Source organism: Tursiops truncatus, chromosome 7, assembly GCF_011762595.2.
Source record: "Tursiops truncatus isolate mTurTru1 chromosome 7, mTurTru1.mat.Y, whole genome shotgun sequence".
Taxonomy (NCBI): domain Eukaryota; kingdom Metazoa; phylum Chordata; class Mammalia; order Artiodactyla; family Delphinidae; genus Tursiops; species Tursiops truncatus.
Genome location: NC_047040.1, coordinates 24,543,964 through 24,557,876, shown reverse-complemented (window position 1 = coordinate 24,557,876; position 13,913 = coordinate 24,543,964). Strand labels below are relative to the sequence as shown.

Genomic DNA, 13,913 nt, shown 5'->3' with positions numbered 1-13,913 from the left:
CCTGGAAGAAATGGAAAAATGCTTAGAAAGGTATAACATTCCAAGACTGAACCAGGAAGAAATAGAAAGTATGAACAGAGCAATCACAAGTAATGAAATTGAAACTGTGATTAAAAATCTTCCAACAAACAAAAGCCCAGGGCCAGATGGCGTCACAGATGAATACTATCAAACATTTAGAGAAGACCTAACACCCATCCTTCTCAGACTCTTCCAAAAAATTGTGGAGGAAGGAATACTCCAAACTCATTCTATGAGGCCACCATCACCCTGATACCAAAACCAGACAAGACACTACAAAAAAAAAGAAAATAAAAGACCAATATCACTGATGAATATAGATGCAAAAATCCTCAACAAAATACTAGCAAACACAATCCAACAATACATTAAAAGGATCATACACCATGATTAAGTGGGATTTATCCCAGGGATGCAAGGATTCTTCAATATATGCAAAATCAATCAATGTGATACACCATATTAAAAAATTGAAGAATAAAAACCATATGATCATCTCAATAGATGCATAAAAAGCTTTTGACAAAATTCAACACCCATTTATGATAAAAACTCTCCAGTACTCACTTTGGTAGCACATATACTGAGATTAGAATGATACAGAGAAGATGAGCACAGCCCCTGTGCAAAGATGACATTCAAGTTCGTGAAGCATTCCATATTTAAAAAAAAAAAAAAAAAAAAACTCTCCAGAAAGTGGGCATAGAGGGAAACCACCTCAACATCATAAAAGCCATATACAACAAACCCACAGCAAACATCATTCTCAATGGTGAAAAACTGAAAGCATTTCCTCTAAGATCAGGAACAAGACAAGGATGTCCATTCTCGCCACTATTATTAAACATAGTTTTGGAAGTCCTAGCCATGGCAATCAGAGAAGAAAAAGAAAAAAAGGAATACAAATTGGAAAAGAAGAAGTAAAACTGTCACTGTTGGCAGATGACATGATACCATACATAAAGAATCCTAAAGACGCCACCAGAAAACTACTAGAGCTAATCAATGAATTTGGTAAAGTTGCAGGATACGAAATTAATGCATAGAAATTCGTTGCATTCCTATAAACTAATGATGAAAAATCTGAAAGAGAAAGTGAGGAGACACTCCCATTTACCACTGCAACAAAAAGAATGAAATACCAAGGAATAAACCCACCTAGGGAGACAAAAGACCTGTATGCAGAAAACTATAAGACACTGATGAAAGGAATTAAATATGATAACAACAGATGGTGAGATATACCATGTTCGTGGATTGGAAGAACAAATATTGTGAAAATGACTGTACTACCCAAAGCAATCTACAGATTCAATGTAATCCCTATCAAATTACCAATGGCATTTTTTACAGAACTAGAACAAATCATCTTAAAATTTGTATGGAGACACAAAAGACCCTGAATAGCCAAAGCAATCTTGAGGGAAAAAAACGGAGCTGGAGGAATCAGACTCCCTGACTTCAGACTATACTACAATGCTACAGTAATGAAGACAATATGGTACAGGCACAAAAACAGAAACATAGATCAACGGAACAAGATAGCGAGCCCAGAGATAAACCCATGCACCTATGGTCAACTAATCTATGACAAAGGAGGCAAAAAGATATACAATGGAGAAAAGACAGTCTCTTCAATAAGTGGTGCTGGGAAAACTGGACAGCTACATGTAAAAGAATGAAATTAGAACACTCCCTAACACCATACACAAAAATAAATCAAAATGGATTAGAGACCTAAATGTAACACCGGACAGTATAAAACTCTTAGAGGAAAACATAGGAAGAACACTCTTTGACATAAATCACAGCAAGATCTTTTTTGATCCATCTCCTAGAGTAATGGAAATAAAAACAAAAATAAACAAATGGGACCTAATGAAACTTCAAAGCTTTTGCACAGCAAAGGAAACCATAAACAAGACGAAAAGACAACCCTCAGAATGGGAGAAAATATTTGCAAACGAATCAATGCACAAAGAATTACTCTACAAAATATATAAACAGCTCATGCAGCTCAATATTAAAGAAACAGACAATGCAATAAAAAAATGGGCAGAAGACCTAAATAGACATTTCTCTGAAGAAGACATACAGTTGGCCAAGAAGCACATAAAAAGGTGCTCAACGTCACTAATTATAAGAGAAATGCAAATCAAAACTACAATGAGATATCACCTCACACCAGGTAGAATGGGCATCATCAGAAAATCTACAAACCATAGATGCTGGAGAGGGTGTGGAGAAAAGGGAACCCTCTTGCACTGTTAGCGGGAATGTAAATTGATATAGCCACTATGGAGAACAGTATGGAGGTTCCTTAAAAAAACTAAAAATAGAATTACCATATGATCCACCAATCCCACTACTGGGCATATACCCAGGGAAAACCATGATTCAAAAAGACACATGCACCCCAATGTTCACTGCAGCACTATTTACAATAGACACATCATGGAAGCAACCTAAATGCCCATCGAGAGATGAATGGATAAAGAAGATGTGGTACATATGTACAATGGAATATTACTCAGCCATAAACAGGAACGAAATTGGGTCATTTGTTGAGACATGGATGGATCTAGAGACTGTCATACAGAATGAAGTAAGTCAGAAAGAGAAAAACAAATATCGTATATTAACGCATATATATGGAACCTAGAGAAATGGTACAAAGAAACCGGTTTGCAGGGCAGAAACTGAGACACAGATGTAGAGAAGAAACATATGGACACCAAGGGGGGAAAGCTGCAGGGGGTGGGGGTGTGGGTGTGATGAATTGGGCAATTGGGATTGACATGTATACACTGATGTGTGTAAAAATGATGACTAATAAGAACCTGCTGTATAAAAATAAATAAATAAAATAAAATTCAAAAATTAAAAATAAATTGCAGTGGCATTTTTCAAAGAAATAAACAATTCTGAAGTATGTATGGAATCAAAAAAGACCTTGAATAGCCAAAACAATCTTGAGAAAGAAGAACTAAGCTGGAGGCATCACACGCCCTGTTTTTGAACTATATTACAAAGCTATAGTAATCAAAAACAGTATGGTATTGGCACAAAAAAGACACATAGGTCAATGGAACATAATAGAGGCCAGATACAAACCCATACATACATAATCAGTTAATTTACCACAAAAGAACCAAGAATGTATGATAGGGAAACAGTAGTGCCTTCAATAAGTGGAAGCTGCACAGCCACATGCAAAAGAATGAAACTGAACCTTTATCTTATACCATACACAAAAATTAACTCAAAATGGATTAAAGACTTGCATGTAAGACATGAAACCATAAAACTTCTAGAAGAAAACATAGGCAGTAAACTCCTTGATAGAGGTCTTAGCAATGATTTCTTTTTGGATTTGATACGAAGAGCAAAGGCAACAATAAACAAGTTTGACTACTTCATGCTATAAATCTTCTGCACAACAAAGAAAATCATCAACAAAATGAAAATGCAACCTACTGACTGGGAAAAAAATATTTGCAAATCATATATCTAATAAGGGGTTAATATCCAAAATATATAAGGAACTCATACAACTCAACAGCAAAAACAGATAATCTGATTGCAAAATGGGAAGAGGATCTGAATAACATGTTCTAAAGAAGACATAGAGATGGTCAACAGGTATGTGAAAAGATGTCCAACATCACTATCATCAGGTAAATGCAAATCAAAACCACAATGAGATATCACCTCACACTTGTCAGAATGGCTATTTTCAAAAAGACAAGAAATAACAAGTGTCGGTGAGGATGTGGAGAAAAAGGAACTCTTCTGCACTGTTGGTGTGAATGTAAATCATGCAGTCACCATGGAAAATAAGTACAGAAGTTGAATAAAAAAATTAAAAATAGAACTACCATATGAGCCAGCAATTCTACTCCTGGGTATTTAGCCAAAGAAAATGAAACACTAACTTGAAAAGATACATGCAACCCCAGCATGTATCTTGTTCACTGCAGCATTATTTACAATAGCCAAGATATGGAAACAACCTAAGTGTCCAGGGACAAATGAATGGATAAAGAAGATGTGGTGTATATATACAGTGGAATATTTTTTAGCCATAAAACAGAATGAAATCTTGTCATTTGTCACAACATGGATGAATCTTGAGGGCATTATGCTAAGTGAAGTAAGACAGACAAAGACAAATACCATATCATTTCACTCATAAGTGGGATATAAACCAAAACCAAAACCAAAACAAAACAAAATAAGAAAGTTCATAGACACAGAGAACAGATTGGTGGGTGCCAGAGGCAGGAGGTGAGGAATGAGCAAAATGGGCAAAGTGAATCAAAAGTTACAAACCTCCAGTTATAAAATAAATACGTCTAAGGGATGTAAGGTACAACATGACAACCACAGTTAATGACACTGTAGTTCGTATTTGAAAGTTGCTAAGAGAGTAAAAGTTCTCATCACAAGAAAAAGAAATCTGTAACTATGTACAGGGACAGATGTTAACTAGACTTATTGTGGTGATCATTTTGCAGTATATACAAATATATATCATTATGTTACACACCTAAAACTAATAATGGTGTGTCAATTATACCCAAATAAAAATAAATTAATTTTAAAGGGTAAATTACAATTAAAAAAACTTTATTTACAAAAACAGGTGGCAGGTAGATTTGATCCTTAGGTTATATAGCATGTCAAGCCCTATTCTATTCCCATAGCTAGAAGTGATACTGAGTTGAAAATTTTTTCTGTAAAGCATTATAAATTATTCACATTGTCACATTTTGACCCTTTTTTATTGAACAATAATATTAGAAAGAAACAATGGCAGTCAATTAAAAGAATTCTAGAAAGCCTAACTTTTGTCTTAATCTTTCATTCAAAGAAGGAATTAGTTCGGTTTACCTAATTTATATTAACCTTTCTGTTTTTTGAAGGTTTTATTCAAAGGTTGAAACATGCATTCAACAAGCCATTAGCACTTTTGTTTTTGCAATAATATAATCATTTAAAGTGTGGTAAAAAAAAAAAAAGTACATGTGTTTGAAAAATTCTTTCTGTTACATAAGGTACATGATTAATATGCAAAATCAACACAAATGGGGTACTCAAAGGGGAGAGCATAAATGCCCAGAAAACTATAAGGATATGTTACCATACCACTGCATGAATTTCTAAAGTTCAAAAAAGTCACTTGCCCTTTTAATATTATTGTAGTCAGCTGTACAGTTGGAAAGTACACTCATTGCTTATTCATCTTAATGCTATTTACCCACGTCTCCAGAAAACAGAATGTCAGGGAGAAATCAGAGGCTGAGCTAGGAGAGTAGACCAATGAGCATGCTTTATGACAGTTATGCTTAATTCACACCTTCAAGAAATAGAAAATTGGGATGCAACTCTAGCCATACATGTTCACACTTATTCATAAGTGGGAAAAGACAGGTGATTTGCATGAACCAGATCCATAAGAGCATATGGATTTGCTATCAACTGATATCAATGGGTCTCATAATAATTCCGGTTTAGACTCTGCCCTTAGAGATTATTTGTGCATTTAATTAGTATATGTACTCAATTTAACTCAAAGTGATGGTCACATTAAGTACTTGGAGATAGATATGGCTATACAAATAAACACGGGCCCAGAAATTTCAAGATATTTTTGTGTCAGTGAATCTGGACTGTACTGTGTTCACCTTGACTAATAGCGAGCAGCCAAAAATGGCACTCTGCCAGTTCTTCCCTAACCTTTAATAGGAGTGAAAATGCCCATTTTTCTTTCTCTTGAAATATTTGGTCTTGAAGCCCTGAACCATCATGTAAGAAGTCTGATATCCCTGAAGCTACCATGTTTTAAGGAAGCTCAAGTTAACCATGTAGAGAGGCATTGGGAAGGAAGGAAGGAAGGAAGGAAGGAAAGAAGGGAGGGAGGGAGGGAGGAAGAGTCGTCCAGCTGAGGCCCTAGGCATTGCAAAGCAGAAAAGCCATCCTCACTGTCCTGTCGAATATCTTGTCCCAGGTAATAATATTACAATCTTCTATTATGATAAACTGTTTTAAGACAAAGAGTTTTGCAGTAATTTGCTAGGAAGCAATTGATAACCAGAATTCTCTCTATATTCCAATATCCTGTTTATTTCCTTGAGTAGTTAATATAATATGTGATTAACATTTAAAAATTTTTTAATTTACTTATTTAGTACCTATTTGTCTATGGAACAAAAAAAATCTATAAAGGCAGAGGCACTACCTCTCTTAGACTTTCGGCACTGTCATGATGCTTGATGAGTTAGTTATCTGTTAAAGGAAGGAAAAGAGGGAGGTGATTTAATTGTTAGTAATAGCAGCTTTTAAAAATTAATCCAACATTTTACCATGCTTAAATATATAAGTGATACTCAGGTTGGTAGAAAATAGGATAGAAAAGTATTTTTTCATGTTTGATATTGTTTTCTAAATTATGTGGACAGAACTTTCATCTGCAACTTTTAGAATATCTTTTTCCAAAGTGGTTCCAAAAGTTATCAGAATTCTATTTTATGGTTACAAATTTAAAGATGTCTCACGATATCTTTAATGTTTTCCTACTGGTTAAAATTAATTTCCCCCAAATCACAAAGCAACATCATGATCTCAGTGACTGGAAAATATCACCGTGAGCTATGTATTTCTTCTAAAATGGTATTTTTTACAATTGTCAATGCACTTTCTTTCCTTTAGTAGTCTCTCTTGTTCTAATCAGCAAGTGAAGAACCAGAGTCACTTACCAATAGACATTTCTTGATAAAAGTTCACAAGTATGAACTCTACATTTAAATCTGGAATTCCTCCAGGTAGATTTAGTAATAATACCAACAAATGTTTGAGGAGAGTGCTGTCAGGTTTATACATTGCCACACTCTGCTTTAGAGGGAGCAGAAGGCAAAACAAGAGAAGCAAAAGCCAGATGCTCTAAAAGTTTAGCTCAGATAAATTTCTCAATATTTTTCATATAGTAAAAATGAGGTCATATGCCAAATTTAAGAGGCCAATTTTTTATAAGGATTGAGATTAATTCCTCATTACCATTTTTTAAAAGACCTAAGCTTGGCACGAAAACTTTGGAATGTGCAAAGCAGAGCTTCACACAGGTTTTATCCCACGCAACCACAGTATTCTCCAATATCCTTGATTTATCTATGTGTTCATAGGGCAAATATAAGATTATGGTAAAAAATCAGTAGTGACCCAGTGTTGAAAGTGTACCATTTATAAAATCTGAATTGACACTCAGGAAATGTTTCTATGATTGGACTCAACCAAATTTTGTGACACATATCTTTCATCACCATGTTCCTATATCCCATTATTCAAAAAGCTGAACATATATATGCAACTGTTCTTGATATATGGGAAATATTCGTATGTCTTTAAGCTGCTAACCATGGTATTTCTTTACTTAGAAATGTTCTATATGTTAAATAACACCCATCAATGGACATCCATCTCATGTTTCCTTTCCCATGAAGCCTTGTCTCATTACCTCAATGAGAAGTATTGTGTTCCTTCTCAGAACTTCAACTGTATTTTATCTATGCTACTGTCATACTTATCCAGACTCTGCTTTTGTTATAATTAATTGAAAAGCACCCTATTTTGCAAGGAAATTATAAACTCCTTGAGCAAAGGGTCTTTTTTTTTTTCTTTACATTTGTGTTCAACACTACATAGCATGTAATACCCAGTAAGAGGTACTCGATAAAGACTTGGTATGTAAGTGGATGGATTTAGTAAGATTTTTCATACTGTACTAGGCTTTCAGCTACATGATATACTTCTTCAGACAGTGAGTTAATTTATTAATAGTTTTTAAAATAAATTAGATTATCAGGTTCGTTTAAATCACCCAAGAGGGACCAAAAATAATGAGACACAGGTCAGATATATTCTTATGGGAAGCAGAAGCTATCACGGAAGGCCAAAAGAGTAGGAAATAGAACTAATCAAGGTGGTGTGCATTAAGAGATATTATAATAGGAGACACTGAAGCCTTTTTTTGTTTTTAAGTGATACAATAATATCTCCACTTTTTTGGGGAAACTTTTCAAAGACAAGTGAGAAGAGGCTTCCACTGATGAGAAGTAAACATTGTATAGATAACTAAAGTTGAATTTTGTGAATAAAATAATTTCCACTCCTAGCAACACATAGATCAAAATTTGTTGAAGCTTTAAATCTATGTTATAGTATTTATTAATTTAACTGAACTGCAATAAATATAAAAAATAGATATATCAATTGGTATCATAGAAATATTTTATCTTTTTGCAACGGTAAAATGTATACACACCCACACACACAAACACACACACACACACTTTGCCAAAATGGTGTTGAATTTAGTTCTGACATATAGCCAAAGTATCTGGATCATAAAAAAAATAGTAATGGACAGAAGTTAAAGGATTCTGAAATAGAGACAAAACTAAGAGACAAAAAAAAAGACTTTTTCTTTTACTCTTCTGTACAGTTAGGTAGGACCATATAATTAAGTTGTGGCCAATGAATTGAGAGCGATGTGATGTGGTCACTTCCAGGCCCAAAGAAGTGCCCCCCCCCCCATGCTCCTACCTTTTCCCTCCTATAGTGACCTTAGAGTCATCTGATCCATTTGGCGTAGTACCAGGTTGAAACAGAGTCACCTGACTAGCATAAGACTATAAAGTAAACAAGAGTAAAATTACATTTTGAGTTAAGTCACTAGGAGTACATGAGTTCACTAACAGGTCATCTTGCAGTAATTACCAAGAATAATACCAGTAATTTAAGTTTTAATATTTGATTCTACAGTCTATAACATTATGAAATCAAATCCTTTTTGGGTTGGGTAGAAATGATTCTGTTTTTAGAATTACATATCAATATTTTTCACTCCTCTATGTGAAGCTAAGAAAAAAATCCATTGAACTTAGAATTCATGATTTGTTTTAAAAATAGTAAATGAGACTATTTGAAAATAACATGCTTTTATTCATATCAGCTGTCAAATATAGTTTCCTAAATTATTAAATAAAGTCCCCACCATAAAAGTCATATATTTGACTTATTTGGCAAGTTAAGATGGCCAAAATATTTATATAAATATGTATGTTGTTTATTGAAATACTTACATATGTTCACTGAATAGTGAGGATCATTATTACAAGTTTAAGTATGTGCATTTCCTGACCAATACAGTATAACTTCACAATATCCATTTATCTTTTCTGAAAAGAGAAAGAAAAATATGATTCTCCACTCCAGACACATTGCCCAATGGCTGACATTATGGAAATATAAGAAAGTTCTCGTTATTATTATTAGTTTTCACCTAGTTGCAAGACCATTACATGAAATAAAAATTCTATTTTTACTTTCCAGTTGTGCTTATAATGATATCTAATCTTATAGTTTTCATTCTTTCATAAAATAAATAGAAAATCTGCAGTGATACCTATTGAATACATTGAGTTTTGTGGGTTTTTTTTTTTAAGTTCTGACTAATAAATAACATTCAAATGCTTGCAGAAGCAAACACACAGAGGTGCACTGTGAAACAGTGGCTTAAGAGGAGTCCACATAGTAATAGCAAACACCCTATAGCACTTACTGAGTCAGCCACGGATACATGTGCTTTTCCATTCTTCCTGTGTCCTTAAAATAACTTTAGCAGGTTAGTAATAGTATTACTCATATACTGAAGATGAGAAAACGAAGCACAAAAATGTTAACTAATTTGTCGGAGGTCACATAACTAGTATGTGGTGGAGGCAGGTTTTAAACTTAAGAAATGTGGTCCCAGGGTTCATATAATTAATCAAAGCATTATTCTCTCAAATTATTTCAGCACAGACAAAAGATTATCTTTATCCCAAGGGCCTTGAGTTTGACTGCTTTTTATTTATATGTCTCCCCATGGCTGAGCAGAGCCCCTGGAACACAGCAGTCATTCAAAAAGGATTTTGACTTGAATTAAGGAATTAAGGGAAGATGACACTTCAGATATCTGTTCCCTCATAAAAAAGCATATTAATATCTGCAGAGCAGAATCAAAAAAAAATCTTCACAAATTTGAAAACCCATGGCAGTAATCTGTTTTTATTCCAAAATTCAACAAGATACTAAGCTGGCATGCCTTTTGGAAAGTAGATGGGGAATTTAAGCAAAAATAGATGAGGTAATTAAACACCCATGTAGGACATATGGCTTAGAGATAGCCTCCCCCTGGAAACTAGTCATTCGCAAAGGGAAGGGAGGATGTGAAGAAAGGTTTCTGAGAATGTGCCCATGGATCGTGGCCAATAGCGTACATGAAGGGTCTTTATTCTTAAAAGTAAAGAAACCTCATAATTATTCATACCTGAGATCACCCAGAGCCAAAGTGTTCCCTGTGATTGGGTAAGTAACTCATTGGTCAGAGGGAAATCACCATGAAACACAGAGGGTTCTTTTCTTCTCTGATTACAATGTCACACCTTTTATTTTTCGGTCACTTTACCCCTAATTTTTGTTTTCATTATTTGTTTAATTTAATTTCTTAGAAAAGCTATGTCATAAGCCATCTGATGACTTTGTAAATGCAAAGATCCAATGTTGTGGAACAGACACTCTAATGACATAGTGTTTAGTGTTCCCAAAAGCAGGAGACAGATGAAGAGAAACGGTGAACCGGCAACCTTAGCATAATTAAGACAAGCCTGAGTGCTTGCCATGGTGCCATTACATTAATCTCACATCAGTGGCACCTGGCTAAAATTTATGAGATATGTAAAAGGGGCCTTTCCAACTGACCTTGATAAGGCAGAGTTATTTATCACGTGAGAGAATAGTCAGCAAGCTAGGGAGAATGAGGTATATTAGAAACAAGTTGGCAGAGAGATTTAAGGGCAGTGGGCTGCAAGACACTTTGACCGAAAAGATCAGGTATTTTCAGTACTATGAACTTTAAGCATCCTTGATAAGTAAAACATAAAATAATGCATCATGTCAATAAGCAATATATATGAGAAGGGGTAACAGTAAACGCCAAGTTTTAAATCATGCCAGTTCATTCATTTAATATTCTTTTAAATATTTGTTTATTGAACTCATGAGACTTTGTGACTACAATGGATTCCAAGTGATTTCACACCCAAATAAGTAAGTAAAATATATTCACTGTGAGTTCTTTGATGGTGCTGTCTCATCTTATTTATCATTGTATTTCCATGGCTTAGTATAGAGCCCGGAATATTTGGGTCCTAATAAATCACCAGATCTTTCTATGGCTGGCTGCTTCCTGTTCTTCAAGTCTCAGTTCACATATCACCTCCAAAGAGAGGTCTTCCCTGACTACCCATCAAAAAGACTTACCACTATATGGAAATAGCTTTTGTATTGCCTAAACATTTATTATTTTCTTTTCCTCTCTGGACTCAAGGTCCCGTCTTTCCTATTCACCTTTATATGCCAATATAGATCCAAAACCTAGAAAAGGACATGATAGGTGCTTAATAAATATATGTCAAATGAATGAAAGGGTGTTTATTAAATAAATGGTGGATATTTTAAAACAGGAGAATAATGATTATTATGCTTAAAAATATATTTTGAAAAGTATATACTTTTATTTTAAACCATTGTGTTATCAATAATAACAAACTTTAAAAATCTGATCATGGCAATCCTTCACTGAAACTTCATTGTGATAAAAATTAGTATCAAATTAATCTATTCTTGATTATTTATTTAAAAAATTCTCAGACCTTTTCAGCAGCGGTCACTAGTGTTGTCAAATACGACAAGACTTCTTAGGTCATAACCAGTTTTGTAATTCAAATATTTCAACAAGAAATAAGGAGGGAAACAAAGTACTTTTTGTTGTTGTTGGAATTTTGTTTATTCTACTTCCATATAAAATGTACCACATATAATCATTGTAGCTGTAATCCATAGAAATCGCCATAATATTCATGACATTTTATTTCTGTTCATGGGCCAACTATTCAGCACAAGGGTCCTTTATTTTATTTTTGTGTAATGGACAATTTGAAGATTTCTTTTTAGTTTTATCAAATGTAATTGAATTTATACTTCTACTAAAACAGAGATGGATGGATAAAATTCTGTCTTTATACAATGAAAGCCTTATGGCCTTTTCAGTGAGGGGGAACAGCAACACAGCTTTAGAGTTTCACATAGGAAAACCACATTGGGTCAAGGAGACCTGAATGTTTTTAGGCCACACCAATATCAAAATGGATTTGTACATTTAAATTCTGCTTCTCTATCATCTCATATTTCATAATTCTTCTATGCAAAAGCACAGAATAGCTAAAAATCAGTAAATCACACAAAACAAACTTTCTAGACTTTCATTATACCTTAAAACCATAGTTTTAAAAGTTAGGTATATTTGGCAGTGGTTAATTTAAAATGAAAGCAGAGAAGCAATATTTACTTTAAAAAATGCCCATATTATTTAAATGAATAAAACAATATTTGAAAGAAAACTTGACTTGCCCCACTTCCTCGCATAATTGGTCACTTTAAAAATCCAATTAACATTCATAATCATACAGAAAATTAATCACTTATAATATTTGTTTGGATTCTGGAGCTCCATTCTGGATCTATGTCAGAGGTACAGGATATAACAATACCTCAGGGATCATAAAAGTTTTGGATTGTTTCCTTTGCATGTTCATTGCAGATTATAAAATTCACACTTGTGAGAGAAGTATTTTAAAATTAACTATATAAGAATAATTAAACATTGTTCATTTCATGTGAATTTGTGCACATTTTAATGCAACATAACATCATTGATTATTAAATAAACATTTTATAAATAATAATAAGCTGTGGGGGTAGAAGAGAGTGAGAGAATTACTACACTGAATGGCTCCATTTGAATTGAATTTCTTTTGCTTTCTAGAACTTTTGCAGACAATAATATAATGATCTATAAAATATTAGATTTAACATTTGTTGAACTTATATAGTTCTGTCAGCTCTCCACTTAAATCTACTTCTTAGCATTATTAAAATTCCATAAGGAAAATATTTAAACTGCCTGCAAATAGTAGAATGTTGCTGATTTCTATTTGCAATGGGAATGTTGAGAGAGCGTAAAAGGGGAGATAGTTTATATTTCATAATTCTGTAACGTAACGATCCTACTTTATTAAAGACAATCAGCTGCACACATAATTATCATCATCAAAGCAATAACTGTTCATAATGATTCAAAGGCTAATTCAACGACCATCTTATTTCTGTTCATCCTAATCCCATCAATTTTCTCTAACTCTGTCTTCATATTAATTTAATGAGATAACTTTTGCTTTTCTAATTAGTCAAAGGACCAGTGGGATCATTCTCCCTCAAAAATATGCCAATGTAACAGACTTACTATTCTTTCAAAAGTTGGTGAAACTTGATCATTTTCATTGTTTGTGTTGAAATACAAACTTTTCCCTTTAAAATTAAATTGGAATCTCAAGAATGCACAGGTCATTAGCTTCTAGAGAGAGTACTTAATTTAAGGACAGTACTTTAATCTAGGAAACGGCACAAAAATTCCTTGCATAAATAGGCTAAAAATGCTTAATAGTAAAAGATAAATGTGATTACAGTCTAAAGTTTTAGAAAAGAAGTATTTTTCCTAACAGAACTCAGAACTCAATTCTTTTTCTTTTTTTTTTCTCTAATTGTCTCTCCCTACCACAGTACTTGAATATGTTCCATGCGGATCAGGAATTCTGTCAGTTTTGTTCACTTCTACATCCTCCTAGAGTAGTCCCTGGCACATAACAACAGTTATTGGCCCTACATTCATTATTAAATGAATGGAGAGATAAATGAATGAGTGAAAGGCCAAGATCTGCACTTTCTTGACTAAA

General features: G+C 33.7%; 1 non-coding gene across 1 annotated transcript; it reads left to right on the top strand.

Annotated features, from left to right (window-relative positions):
* The first annotated feature begins 580 nt into the window (after window positions 1-580).
* Window positions 581-687, top strand: LOC117313121 (U6 spliceosomal RNA). Its single transcript, XR_004527583.1, has one exon. It is a non-coding gene; the product is annotated as a U6 spliceosomal RNA (small nuclear RNA).
* Window positions 688-13,913: the final 13,226 nt, after the last annotated feature.